Here is a 15,216-nt window from a genome sequence, read left to right on the forward strand (position 1 = left end):
GCCAACAAATGCATTAAAATCAGCTGGATAGCGAGTATTGATTGAAGTCAGCGAAAATAGGGAGGAACTACCAGTAAGATATGAGAAGAATTGAGAGAGAGGTGTCCCTGAAGCTCAGCCTTGTACATTTCAAAATGAAAGGAGTGATGGACAGTATCAATTACTGCCGAGACTGGCTAATGAGACTGACACTGAGCCACTGGATTTGTCTCCATGCTGGAAGCAGCAAAAATAAGCAAATATTTGAGGTTGTAACATCAAAGGGAAAGAAGTTAAGCAGTAGCTGGAGGGGTATTTGGGATCCGCAGAGATAATAAAACAAGTCTGTGTTAATGAGGATGATGCAGGAGAGAAAGGGGATGGAACAGAAGAGAAGAGAGAGCTCTTAAGGGAGAGAAGAGCTAGGATGTAAGTGCAGGGTTTAACCTGGTTGTATGGAGAGCCAGACCGGTGGAAGGAGAGAAAACATAGTATAGATGCAAGTTGATTGGGTGATGGAAACGTATGGAAGTTTTCTTCTGCTGTCTTTATCTTAGTGAAATAGAAGCAAGGTCACTAGCAGAAAGGAAAAAAAAAAGACTCTCACTTTCTCATTGGATCCCAGGACCACCCACACTGGACTTAGGAAGAACAAGAGCCATTGATCACAGAAGCAATGGATTATTTGAATGACTGAGTAATCCTTATAAGGCTTGAATGCACTCTAGTTTATTTCTAGAGTGGAGTCACATTTGACAGACAAAGGAAACTGTGAATAAATTCTGTTCTTTACTCACATTTCTCAAAGAACATAATGGGGAACCCACCTCACAGTCTTTAGCATCTCTCATTGCCACCCCCATCTTCTCCTCTTAGTCCACCTCGTAAGGCAGTTATTCCATGCCTGTTTCCAAACAACACTCTGCCGGTGCTGCAGCCCATGTGGTGGGTGATTCTCATCTGCACCCCTATTTGTCTGGATTTTGTTAGGTAGACTAAATTTGTCTCTAGTGTTTCTCTATTCTGAAAGCTGTAGAAGGAAAAAAGCAGCAAACGTAAATCCGTTGGGAAAAGAACAGGGAAGCAAGGCCTTATTTTGCGGCTGACATGGAGAGAAGGGAAAGCTGTGAACACTCACACATTAATCATTTTTGTCTTGTCACAACAGCAGTCAAATCCCCAATGACAGTGTTGTCATAAAATCTATACAGCCCCTACTCTGGGCCTTGGTCTTGGTCTGTTTTCTGGGCTACAGACTCAGATTCACCACAATTCTTCTGTGGCTGTTCAGCTCCTCTTATCACCCTATGGTTTACTACCTCTTTCTAAGCTTAAAATGCAGCATTTTATACCAAATATAGAACCTCAGAGAAGGAAGTGTGGAGGTCCTCTTACCCAGCATTTCATGCTGTTCTGGAATCATTCTCATAATTTCCCTGACACCTAGCCATTGGCCTCACTACATCCTAAGGCAGCCCGTTCCATTAATGGAATGTGTTACATTCCAATGAGCTAAATCTCTCTACTTCTAACCCCTGATTCTCTGACATAGCTCTGGGGCTACCAGAACAAACCCATCCAGTCCCCTTTGAGTAGGGAACTAGGCGTCTTCTTTCCTCCATCTTGTCTCCTAAGTGTTCAGACAGGCTCTGAATCACAAATCAATCTACACTGAGAACGAAAGCTTTTTGCATAGTCTTTACCTGCTAGTAAATTAAACATGAAAGAGAATATACCTGCTTCAAGTAGAGTTCCAAATGGCCTTTTGCTTAGGGAGGATTAAAAGCTCCTTTAATGGGTTGGGGAGGGAGGTGGGAAGGGGGGTTCAAAAAATAAATAAATAAAAAATAAAAAAATAAAAGCTCCTTTAATGCCTATATAAAATCCAATGAAAAGGTTAGAGCTGGATGAAATTGTATTTTTAAACGATGTATTTAGCATGAATACTACAAGGAAAGAAAGGGAAGGGGCATGATTATAGGAAGTTGAGAGGCAAGATTAGGGAAAGAGTCATTCACGTTCATCCCACTGAACTGTAATCTCAGTCCTGCTCCTCTACATTTTTATTCCGTGTCTGCACATTCCAGTGATTGAGCTAGGTATTAGGACAGCAGTGGTGACCATTCCTTCACTTACAAATTCAACAAATATTTCCTGTGGACAAGCACCCTGCTAGCACCAATCTACCAAAGGGATATGGAAATGAACAACAAAATCAGAAAGAAAAAAATCCATTTTCTGGTTAATATTCTAGGGAGGGGGAAATAACTTCACAAATAAATGTAAAACTCTAGTAGTTACAAACATGTAGGAAGGTAGTATGGAAGATTGAGGTCAGAGATGAAACTTGAGGGGTTGGGAGAATCCAGATAATATAGGGATTTTTGAGTCATGTAAAGAATTTCCATCTCTGGCATACGAGCAGTGAGGATCCATTGAAATGTTTTAAGCTAGATATGTGTGTGTGTGTAGTAGGATCTAGTTTATATTAAGGAGAAAATGGATTTAATGTAGAGAATGGATTGGAGGGGACCATGGTGACGACAGAAAATTATTACAGTGATTCACAGAAAAGATCTTTGTTACTTGGGCCAGAATGATAGCAATGGGTATAAAAACAAAGTGACAGATTTAAGAGATCACGAAGAGAAAACCAATGGGTATCATGGTGATTTGAATTTAAGAGGCAAGGGAGAGCAAGTGTGTTTTCTTTTCAAATATGTAAGTTAATCTTACTTCATTTTTTTTTAAATAAATTTATTTATTTTAGTTGGGGGCTAATTACTTTACAATATTGTAGTAGTTTTTGCCATACATTGACATGGATCAGCCATGGGTTTACATGTGTTCCCCTTCCTGGACCCCCCTCTCACCTCCCTCCCCATCCCATCCCTCTGGGTCATCCCATTGCCCCAGCACTGAGCATTTGTCTCATGCATCGAACATGGAATGGTGTTCTGTTTCACATATGATAATATACATGTTTCAATGCTATTGTCCCAGAACGTCCCACCCTCACCTTCTCCCTCAGAGTCCATAAGACTGTTCTATGCATCTGTGTCTCTTATTCTGTCTCGCATATAGGGTTATCGTTACCATCTTTCAAATTCCATATATATGCATTAGTATACTGTATTGGTGTTTTTCTTTCTGGCTTACTTCACTCTGTATAATGGGCTCCAGTTTCATCCATCTCAATAGAACTGATTCAAATGTATTTTTTTTAATGGCTGAGTAATATTCCATTGTGTATATGTACCACGGCTTCCTTATCCATTCGTCTGCTGATGGACATCTAGGTTGCTTCCATGTCCTGGCTATTGTAAACAGTGCTGCGATGAACATTGGGGTACACGCGTCTCTTTCAATTCTGGTTTCCTCGGAGTGTATGCCCAGCAGTGGGATTGCTGGGTCATATGGCAGTTCTATTCCCAGTTTTTTAAGGAATCTCCACACTGTTCTCCATAGTGGCTGTACTAGTTTGCATTCCCACCAACAGTGTAAGAGGGTTCCCTTTTCTCCACACCCTCTCCAGCATTTATTGCTTGTAGACTTTTATGGCATCCCACTCCAGTACTCTTGCCTGGAAAACCCCATGGACGGAGGAGCCTGGTAGGCTGTAGTCCATGGGGTCGCAAAGAATCGGACACAACTGAGCGACTTCACTTTCACTTTTCACTTTCATGCATTGGAGAAGGAAATGACAACCCACTCCAGTATTCTTGCCTGGAGACTCCCAGGGACAGGGGAGCCTGATGGGCTGCTGACTATGAGGTCGCACAGAGTCAGACATGACTGAAGCGACTTAGCAGCAACGTAGCAGCAGACTTTTGGATAGCAGCCATTCTGACTGGTGTGAAATGCTACCTCATTGTGGTTTTGATTTGCATTTCTCTAATAATGAGTGATGTTGAGCATCTTTTCATGTGTTTGTTAGCCATCTGTATGTCTTCTTTGGAGAAATGTCTGTTTAGTTCTTTGGCCCATTTTTTGATTGGGTCATTTATTTTTCTGGAATTCAGCTGCAGGAGTTGCTTGTATATTTTTGAGATTAATTGTTTGTCTGTTGCTTCGTTTGCTATTATTTTCTCCCATTCTGAAGGCTGTCTTTTCACCTTGCTTATAGTTTCCTTTGTTGTGCAAAAGCTTTTAATTTTAATTAAGTCCCATTTGTTTATTTTTGCTTTTATTTCCAATATTCTGGGAGGTGGGTCATGGAGGATCCTGCTGTGATTTATGTCGGAGAGTGTTTTGCCTATGTTTTCCTCTAGGAGTTTTATAGTTTCTGGTCTTACATTTAGATCTTTAATCCATTTTGAGTTTATTTTTGTGTATGTTGTTAGAAAGTGTTCTAGTTGCATTCTTTTACAAGTGGTTGACCAGTTTTCCCAGCACCACTTGTTAAAGAGATTGTCCTTTCTCTATTGTATATTCTTGCCTCCTTTGTCGAAGATAAGGTGTCCATAGGTGCGTGGGTTTATCTCTGGGCTTTCTATTTTGTTCCACTGATCTATATTTCTATCTTTGTGCCAGTACCATACTGTCTTGATGACTGTGGCTTTGTAGTAGAGCCTAAAGTCAGGCAAGTTGATTCCTCCAGTTCCATTCTTCTTTCTCAAGATTGCTTTGGCTATTCGAGGTTTCTTATATTTCCATACAAATTGTGAGATGATTTGTTCTAGTTCTGTGAAAAATACCATTGGTAGCTTGATAGGGATTGCATTGAATCTATAGATTGCTTTGGGTAGTATACTCATTTTCACTATATTAATTCTTCCAATCCGTGAACACGGTATATTTCTCCATCTGTTTGTGTCCTCTTTGATTTCTTTCATCAGTGTTTTATAGTTTTCTATATATGTCTTTTGTTTCTTTATGTAGATATATTCCTAAGTATTTTATTCTTTTTGTTGCAATGGTGAATGGTATTGTTTCCTTAATTTCTCTTTCTGTTTTCTCATTATTGGAGTATAGGAATGCAAGGGATTTCTGTGTGTTAATTTTATATCCTGCAACTTTACTATATTCATTGATTAACTCTAGTAATTTTCTAGTAGAGTCTTTAGGGTTTTCTATGTAGAGGATCATGTCATCTGCAAACAGTGAGAGTTTTACTTCTTTTCCTATCTGTATTCCTTTTATTTCTTTTTCCGCTCTGATTGCTGTGGCCAAAACTTCCAAAACTATGTTGAATAGTAGTGGTGAAAGTGGGCATCCTTGCCTTGTTCCTGACTTTAGAGGAAATGCTTTCAATTTTTCACCATTGAGGATAATGTTTTCTGTGGGTTTGCCATATATAGCTTTTATTATGTTGAGGTATGTTCCTTCTATTCCTGCTTTCTGGAGGGTTTTTATCATAAATGGATGTTGAATTTTGTCAAAGGCTTTTTCTGCATCTATTGAGATAATCATATGGTTTTTATCTTTCAATTTGTTAATGTGGTGTATTACATTGATTGATTTGCGGATGCTAAAGAAACCTTGCATTCCTGGGATAAAGCCCACTTGGTCATGATGTATGATCTTTTTAATATGATGTTGGATTCTGTTTGCTAGAATTTTATTAAGGATTTTTGCATCTATGTTCATCAGTGATATTGGCCTGTAGTCTTCTTTTTTTGTGGCATCTTTGTCTGGTTTTGGAATTAGGGTGATGGTGGCCTCATAGAATGAGTTTGGAAGTTTACCATCTTCTGCAATTTTCTGGAAGAGTTTGAGTAGGATGGGTGTTAGCTCTTCTCTAAATTTTTGGTAGAATTCTGCTGTGAAGCCGTCTGGTCCTGGGCTTTTGTTTGCTGGAAGATTTCTGATTACAGTTTCGATTTCCGTGCTTGTGATGGGTCTGTTAAGATCTTCTATTTCTTCCTGGTTCAGTTTTGGAAAGTTATACTTTTCTAAGAATTTTCCCATTTCTTCCAAGTTGTCCATTTATTGGCATATAGCTGTTGGTCATTGTCTCTTATGATCCTTTGTATTTCTGTGTAGTCTGTTGCGATCTCTCCATTTTCATTTCTAATTTTGTTGATCTGATTCTTCTCCCTTTGTTTCTTGATGAGTCTGGCTAATGGCTTGTCAATTTTGTTTATCTTCTCGAAAAACCAGCTTTTAGTTTTGTTGATTTTTTCTATGGTCTCTTTTGTTTCTTTTTTTTTTTATATAAATTTATTTATTTTAGTTGGGGGCTAATTACTTTACAATATTGTAATAGTTTTTGCCATACATTGACATGAATCAGCCATGGGTTTACATGTGTTCCCCTTCCTGGACCCCCCTACCCACCTCCCTCCCCATCCCATCCCTCTGGGTCATCCCATTGCCCCGGCCCTGAGCTCTTGTCTCATGCATCGAACATGGAATGATGTTGTTTCACATATGATAATATACATGTTTCAATGCTATTCTCCGAGAACGTCCCACCCTCACCTTCTCCCTCAGAGTCCATAAAATTTCTTTTGTTTCTTTTGCATTTATTTCTGCCCTAATTTTTAAGATTTCTTTCATTCTACTGACCCTGGGGTTCTTCATTTCTTCCTTCTCTAGTTGCTTTAGGTGTAGAGTTAGTTTATTTATTTGATTTTTTTCTTGTTTCTTGAGGTACGCCTGTATTGCTATGAAACTTCCCCTTAGCGTTGCTTTTACAGTGTCCCATAGGTTTTGGGTTGTTGTGTTTTCATTTTCATTCGTTTCTATGCATAATTTGGTTTCTTTTTTGATTTCTTCTGTGATTTGTTGGTTATTCAGAAGCGTGTTGTTTAGCCTCCATATGTTGGAATTTTTAATAGTTTTTTTCCTGTAATTGAGGTCTAATCTTACTGCATTGTGGTCAGAGAAGATGGCTGGGATGATTTCAATTTTTTGGAATTTACCAAGGCTAGATTTATGGCCCAGGATGTGATCTATCCTGGAGAAAGTTCCGTGTGCACTTGAGAAAAAGGTGAAATTGGTTGTTTTGGGGTGAAAAGTCCTGTAAATATCAATTAAATCTAATTTGTCTATTGTATCATTTAAAATTTGTGTTTCCTTGTTAATTTTCTGTTTAGTTGATCTATCCATATGTGTGAGTGGAGTATTAAACTCTCCCACTATTATTGTGTTATTGTTAATTTCTGCTTTCATACTTGTTAGTATTTGCCTTATATATTGTGGTGCTCCTCTGTTGGGTGTATATATATTTATAATTGTTACATGTTCTTGGATTGACCCTTTGATCATTATGTAGTGTCCTTCTTTGTTCCTTTTCACAGCCTTTATTTTAAAGTCTATTTTATCTGAAATGAGTATTGCAACTCCTGCTTTCTTTTGGTCTCTGTTTGCATGAAATATGTTTTTCCATCCCTTCACTTTCAGTCTGTATGTGTCCCTAGTTTTGAGGTGGGTCTCTTGTAGACAGCATATATAGGAGTCTTGTTTTTGTATCCATTCAGCCAGCCTTTGTCTTTTGGTTGGGGCATTCAACCCATTTACATTTAAGGTAATTATTGATAAGTATGATCCTGTTGCCATTTACTTTGTTGTTTTGAGTTCGTGTTGAAACATCCTTTCTGTGTTTCCTGTTTAGAGAAGATCCTTTAGCATTTGTTGGAGAGCTGGTTTGGTGGTGCTGAATTCCCTCAGCTCTTGCTTGTCTGTAAAGATTTTGAATTCTCCTTCATATCTGAATGAGATCCTTGCTGGGTACAGTAATCTGGGTTGTAGATTATTCTCTTTCATTACTTTAAGTATGTCCTGCCATTCCCTTCTAGCCTGAAGAGTTTCTATTGAAAGATCAGCTGTTATCCTTATGGGGATCCCCTTGTGTGTTATTTGTTGTTTTTCCCTTGCTGCTTTTAATATTTGTTCTTTGTGTTTGATCTTTGTTAATTTGATTAATATGTGTCTTGGGGTGTTTCGCCTTGGGTTTACCCTGTTTGGGACTCTCTGGGTTTCTTGGACTTCTGTGACTATTTCCTTCCTCATTTTAGGGCAATTTTCAACTATTATCTCCTCGAGTATTTTTTCATGGCCTTTCCTTTTATCTTCTTCTTCTGGGACTCCTATGATTCGAATGTTGGGGCGTTTCATATTGTCCCAGAGGTCCCGGAGGTTTTCCTCATTTCTTTTGATTCTTTTTTCTTTTTTCCTCCCTGCTTCGTTTATTTCCATCATTCTATCTTCTACCTCACTTATCCTATCTTCTGCCTCCGTTATTCTACTGTTGGTTCCCTCCAGAGTGTCTTTTATCTCCTTTATTTCATTATTCATTATATATTGACTCCTTTTTATTTCTTCTAGGTCCTTGATAAACATTGCTTGCATCTTCTCAATCCTTGTCTCCAGGCTATTTATCTGTAACTCCATTTTGCTTTCAAGATTTTGGATCATTTTTATTATCATTATTCTAAATTCTTTTTCAGATAGATTCCCTATCTCCTCCTCTTTTGTTTGGTTTTGTGGGCATTTCTCATTTTCCTTTACTTGCTGAGTATTTCTCTGCCTTTTCATCTTGTTTATATTGCTGTGTTAGGTGTGGCCTTTCTGTATTCTGGTAGTTTGAAGTTCCTCTTTATTGTGGAGGTTCCTCACTGTGGGTGGGGTTGGACGGGTGGCTTGTCAAGGTTTCCTGGATGAGGGAGCTTGTGTCGGTGTTCTGGTGGGTGGAGCTGGATTTCTGCTCTCTAGAGTGCAATGGAGTGTCCAGTATTGAGTTTTGAGATGTCTATGGATTTGGTGTGCCTCTGGGCAGCCTGTATATTGATGCTCAGGGCTATGTTCCTGCGTTGCTGGAGAATTTGCGTGGTATGTCTTGCTCTGGAACTTATTGGCTCTTGGGTGGAGCTTGGTTTCAGTGTATATGTGGAGGCTATTGGATGATCTCTTATTAATTAATGTTTCCCCTGGCTTTCAGTCTTATTCTTGCAGTAGCCTCAAGACTTCTCCATCCATACAGCATCAATAATAAAACTTTTAGGTTAATGGTGAAAAGATTCTCCACAGTGAGGGATACCCAGAAAGGTTCACTGAGTTACATGGAGAGGTGAAGTGGGGGGGGGGGGAGTTTGAGGTGACCAGGAGGAGAAGAGGGGGACTCAAACGTGGAGAGAGCAGTCTAGCCAGTAAGCACTTCCCTCTGTGCTCTCCACAGTCTGGAACCCTCAGAGCGGTTCACAGAGATACAAAGAGAGGGGGGAGGAAGGTAATAGAGGTGAGCATGAGTAGAAAGGGAGGAATCAAGAGATCAAGAGGGGAGAGAGAGATCTGGGCAGTATTCTGTTCCTGAAGTGTTCTCCGGGACCCAGATCACCCTCAGAGATTCACAGAATTGGATTGAGAAGAGAAGGAGGAGGGTGGGAGATAGAGGTTCCCTGGGGGAGAAGAAAGAGCGTCAATAGGGGGAGAGAGTAATCAGGCCAGTGATCACACTCCTGAGTAAAAATTGGTACTAAAGATTGGATTCTTAAATGTACAAAATTGATATCAAATATGTAAAACAAAGATTAAAAATCTAGAGTAGAGGTTAGACTCTTATAAAACATACAATATAAAAAAAAAAAACAGTGTAAAAAGAAAAAAAAACAGTAAAAAAAGTAAAACAGAAAAAAACAGTAAAAAAAAAAAACGCAAAAGGTATAAGATATATGTATGCAGTTTGCTTTAAAAATAGGGGGGTTTTTTTGCAAGGTAATAGTGGGTTATGAAAATGAAAATTAAAGGTGTAATAGAGGACTTAAAGAAAAAAGAAAGAAAAAAAATTAAAAAAAAAATGATAATAGTAAAAATATATATCCCGGACTTTCTCTGGGGCTGTTGTGAGCAGTGTGGGGTCTGTTCAGTTTCAGATAGATCCTTATTCCTGCTTACACTTTTCAAGATCTATAGGTCCTTTTCAATGCAGTCGGTGTTAACTACAGGGATTTTAATCTGTTGGCCTGTCACTTCCAACGCGCTTCCCTCTGCTTATTTGGCTTCTGTTTGGAGGTCTCTTCAGTATCTAGTTTCCGCCCTGCCACAAAGGGGCGGAGGTGGTCTCTTTAGGTTCACTTGTTCAGTCGTGCTGTGGGGAGGGAGGAACACTGCAAACCTATATCACTGGCGTGTGTGTGGAGAGCTCGCAGAGTCTCGGCCGCACTGGGTTCGCCCCCGCTCACGGCGTGTGTGCTTTCCCCGTCTACCCTGCTCAGGCTTCAGGTTACTCGGCCGGGGAGTGGGCCCTGAGATGCGTGCACTTCCCAGGTCTAAGCCGCTCAGGTTCAGGTTCCCGGGTATTCCACAAAGGCTCAGCCTCGGTTGTGCCCGCGGTTTGTGTCGTTCCCGGTGTTGGGCGCGCGCACTCTCCCCTGTTGGGGTGGTGCGGCTTATCACCTCCCTGGTCCCCGCCTGGGTTTACGGGCGCGCCCGGCTCCGGTGTGCTTTGTGTCGGTTCTGGGGAGCTGGTCTCTGGCTGCGACCTTCCCGGCGGCTGTCGACCCTCCGGGATCTCAGGCTGTCTTCGCTTAGAAACTGGGAGCCTGTTTGCAGTTTGGTAGGGGGAGCCCTTTCTGGGGCCGAGTTTGCCCCTTTCCAGCTCTGGCGGGCCCCGCCTGCCTGCTGTGTCCGGCGGGGGATGGGGCTGTCCGCAGCCGGCTAGCTCTCCTCTGGTATAGCTCAGTCCTTTGTTCTGTGAGCGGGCCGGCAGTGCCTTAGAGTTGGGCTTTTCGCGGGATATTTCTCTCTCTCTGGCTGTCCCACAGTTTAGGTTACTATCTCACGTCAGCTCCCTCAGATTGCCCTCAGGGCGTTCGGGCCCAGTCCTTACCCTAAGCAGTGCCGCCTGCTCCTCTCCGTTCAGCCCCCACTTGCTGGTGGCGGATGCGAGCGTCTGGGGTTCTTTGCTGGGAGTTGCCTTTAGGCATGTAATCTGTGGGTTTTATTTATTTATTTTTTCTCCCAGTTATGTTGCCATCCAAGATTCGAAATCTTCCCCCAAACCCGCCGGTGAGAGGGTTTTCTGGTGCTTGGAAATTTCTCCTCTTTTACGACTCCCTCCCCGGGACGGATCTCCGTCCCTAACTCTTTAGTCTCTCTTTTTATCTTTCATAATTTCTCCTACCTGCTTTCGAAGATAATGCGCTGTCTTTCTGGATGCCTGACGTCCTCTGCCAGCGTTCAGAAGTAGTTTTGTGAAGTTTGCTCAGCGTTCAGATGTTCTTTCTATAAATTTGTGGAAAAGAGAGTGGTCTCCCTGATCTATTCCTGCGCCATCTTAGCCCCGCCCACTTCATTTTTAAAATAATTTTATTGGAGCATAGTTGGTTTACAATGTTGTTAGCAAAGTGATTCAATTATACATATACACATATATTTGGTCTTTTTCAGATTCTTTTTTCATATATGTCATCATAGAATATTGAGTAGCATTCCCTGTACCATATAGTAAGTCCTTGTTTGTCTGTTGTATATACAGTGGTGTGTGTATGTGCATTCCAAGCTCCTGATTTATCCATCGCCCTACATTCCCCTTTGGTAACCATGAGTTTTTGATATCTGTAAGTCTGTTTCTGTTTTATAATAAGTTTATTTGTATCATTTTTAATTAATTCCACATATAAGTGATATTATATGATATTTGTGTTCCTCTGCTTGAATGTGGTAATCTCTAGGTCCATGTATGTTGCTACAAATGGCAATATTTTGTTTTTATGGCTAATATTCCATTGTACCTATGTACCACATCTTCTTTATCCATTCGTCTGTCGATGGACATTTAGGTTGCTTCCATATGTTGGAAGTTGTAAATAGTGCTGCAATGAACATTGGGGTGCAGATATCTTGTCTAGGTATGGTTTTCTCTAGATACATGCTCAGGAGTGGGATTGCTGGATCATATGATAGCTCTATTTTTAGTTTGATATGGACTGTTCTCCATAGTGGCTGCATCAATTTACATTCCTACCAACAGTGTGGGAGGGTTCTCTTTTCTCCACAGCCTCTCCAACATTTATTGTTTGTAGACTTTTTAATGACAGACATTCTGACCGGTGTGATTTGATTTGTATTTTGCTAATAAGTAGTGATGTTGAGTATCTTTTCATGTGTTTTTTGCCCATCTGTATGTCTTCTTTGGAGAAATGTCTATTTAGATCTGCCCATTTTTTGATTGGATTTTCTGATATACAGTTGCATGAGCTGTTCGTATATTTTGGAGATGAATCCCTTGTCAGTGGCGTTATTTGCAAATACTTTCTCCCATTCTGTGGGTTGTCTTTTGTTTATGGCTTCCTTTGCTGTGTGGAGGTTTTAAATTTAGTTAGGTTCCATTTGTTTATTTTTGTTTTTATTTCCATTACTATAGGAGATGGATCCAAAAAGATATTGCTGTGATTTATGTCAGTGTTCTGCCCATGTTTCCATCTCAGAGGTTTTATATTTATAGTGTCTGGCCTTGTAGTTATGTCTTTGATCCATTTTGAGTTTATTTTTGTGTATGGTATTACAGAGTGTTCTAATTTCATTCTTTTACATGTAGTCCAGTTTTTCCAGCACCACTTATTGAAGAGATTGTCTTTTCGCCATTGTATATTCTGGCTTCCTTTGTCACAGGTTAGTTTGACCATAAATGCGTGGGTTTACCTCTGACTTTCCATCCTTTTCCATCACCGAAATAGCGACCTCTGCAAGAGCTCAAGCTAATCAAATATTCTTTGTAGCCTCTACCACCTGTGTCCTCCCCACCACCACCAGTGAGCCATAGCCAACCTCATCTCCCCAGGAGCACCTCCAAGATTGGAGTCTCGGTTTCCTCGTGTACTGTGGAGCTCCTGACTGAAGTCCCTCTGGCCTTCAAAGATGCTCTTTGGGCTCCAATCCTCCCTAGGCAACAAAAGCCCCTACACTCCTGGGACAAGGCTTGGCACCTACCCACACCAGTCCCCTGGAGCTCCTGTAGCCAGTATCCTGTTGCCCGGGGGTACCGACAGGGAACGAAGCTCTTATGGTGGGCCCGCCCTACTCCTCGTGCCTCCGCTGTGGATGAGCGTCTCAGGCTGGGGAGTACAGAGCAGCTGTGCCCACCTTCTGTGCCGGTTACTCTCTGCTTTGCCCTCCTCAAACCTGTTGCTGCACTCCCCTCCTCGGCTTCAAAGCTCCCCCTCCATCCAGGCTGATCTTCCTGCTGGTAGGAATCTTCCCAAGTTGTGGGGACATTTCCTTCTTCACAGCTCTCTCCCCAACGTGCAGGTCCTGTACCTTCCCTTACTGATTCTTTTTCCTTTGTCCTACTCCATTACATGGATGTTTTAGTGCCCTTTCAGAAGTCTGAGGTCTTCTGCCATGTTCAGCAGATACTCTGTGTGCGTCAGTCCTCTTGGAGGTGTATTTTTTGTTTTCATGTGAGAAGGTGAGCGCCTCATGCTGCTTCTCTGCCATCTTCATCCTGTCCTCTGTGTTGGCTTTTTAAAGGGTTATTTTTAGAGGATAACTACTCATTTGTGACTTCCTGAAAACATATAGACCTTATCTGAATAGACAGAACCACATAGAAATCAACTCAAGCCCATCCTTCAGGAAGGATCTGGAGATATTTGAGAAATCTCTCTCTTTAAATATCCTCCAGCTCCAAGTGAGCCTTTCTGAGAATGTATTTGTTGTGCATATCGTGGTAAAATATAACTGCTCTAAGATTCTTCTGCCAGGGTGCTCATTTTTAATAAGGTTTTCGTGCATTGCTCCATCAAGAATGCATCCTAGGTAGTGATCAAGAGGGGCAGTGCCGCTGACTGGACTAGCAAACACCATGACAAAGCCAGATCTGGAGAGGAAATGCCATGGTTAAAGTGGGGACGTGTTGAGTTTGAATGTCTGAGATGAAACAATAATGGAAGTATTGATAAGTAACGTAAGTCTAGATTTCTAAGGAATTACCTAGAATGACAACACTCAGAATGATTTTGGCTATGGCAAGGAAGGATCATGCTAGATCCAGGAGCAGCATGCAATTTATCCTTGGAAGGTTGGGCTACAGACACCCTATTCTGAGCTTCTGGATTTATTAAGAGGTGGTCTTAGAACCATTTGGGTATGTGATAAAAGCTGTCTTAGTACAGACAGCTGTTTATAAGACACAGGAATATCAGATAAAATCGAAAGGTAGGTGGACTCCATGAATAGGAATGGGGACTCCATCTGGAAGTAAGGCAATGATCCTTTCTCTGTACATGAGTATTCCCTGCTTCTGTTGTAGATGAAACAAACTGGCCACCTCAATCCTAGTCAGAGTGGTCAACAGAGACATGCTAGTCTTATAATCAACTCCAAGTCCCCAGGGAAAAAACCCTATTGGGACATCTTGGCAACATATGCCAACTCTAGTGCAAACATACCAGCACAGGGCATCTTTCTATAGCTTACTGCAGAGGCTGCAGGGGCAGAATTTTTGAGAAAGGACAGAAATAGGCCTGACCAATTGACTAACATGTCTGCAGCACAGTATAATTAATGCTCATCCAGTTTTTGAAGGGAACAAAAAGCTCTCTGCTTTACAATCAACTCGTGATTATCTTGATGGGTATTAATTTGTACATCCATATTTCTCCTTGGTTAATTATTAATCTTATGGTTCCTGCCTACCATATTTTCCTGGCATCTGATAAAACCCGGTACTGGATCTTCATATTTCTTTTTCAAATTCTAGTCATCTCCCCAAGAATTTTACACCTCTCAATTGTATTGTGTCACTGTTTGATCTTGTTCTGTGCCTAAGTATGACTTTTATATAATCCATCTTGAAGGTGGCTATGCTTAAAAATTCTGAAAATCCATGAAGTAGTTTAGACCTATTTGCATTTTTATTCCTTTTTCAAAGACCTGTGAGGATGGTAAACCTCAGACCCTGATACAACTGCCCACTCAGACACTCATCTCTCCTGAGAGTGCCACGAGTCAGCCCCTCACTTCCACCTGCCTCCATCCTGTGTTGTCATGCTTAGTAAATGACAACATAAAGACATCAATCTGGATGGCATTTTCTCCCTCTGTGTCAGCCCTTCTAACCTGCCTGCCACTCCTTGTAATATTTTAAGCCAGATGGTCTCTCCAAACACATCCCACCACATCACTCCCAGTTAAAGACCCTTCAGAGGACAGCTTCCACACCCCTTTCTTGGTCCAAAAGGCCTTTTCTCACCTCTTCAGCCCCTATTTCACCACTACCCATCCCCACCTCACCCTTTTCTTCATGCATAACACACTTCTTATGCTTGCTCTGCCTGAAGAAATCCCCATCTT

General features: G+C 41.2%; 2 protein-coding genes across 7 annotated transcripts in view; one reads left to right on the forward strand and one right to left on the reverse strand.

Moving 5' to 3' along the window:
• The window catches only part of SGCD (sarcoglycan delta), a 434,639-nt gene that overhangs the window by 390,331 nt on the left and 29,092 nt on the right, over positions 1–15,216 (forward strand). The gene's annotated exons all lie outside the window — the stretch shown is intronic.
• Positions 1–15,216, reverse strand: part of LOC145510508 (uncharacterized) — a 329,761-nt gene that overhangs the window by 118,768 nt on the left and 195,777 nt on the right. Inside the window, exon 12 of one of the 3 annotated variants that reach the window (XM_081501902.1) lies at positions 11,035–11,145. The exons of the other annotated variants lie outside the window; for them this stretch is intronic. The gene's annotated coding sequence lies outside the window, so the exon portion shown is untranslated. Of the gene's footprint in view, positions 1–11,034; positions 11,146–15,216 lie in introns of those variants that run through there. 3 annotated transcript variants of the gene reach the window in all.

The sequence above is a fragment of the Giraffa tippelskirchi genome, chromosome 6 (assembly GCF_054371585.1).
Source record: "Giraffa tippelskirchi isolate mGirTip1 chromosome 6, T2T-mGirTip1v1.2.pri, whole genome shotgun sequence".
NCBI lineage: Eukaryota > Metazoa > Chordata > Mammalia > Artiodactyla > Giraffidae > Giraffa > Giraffa tippelskirchi.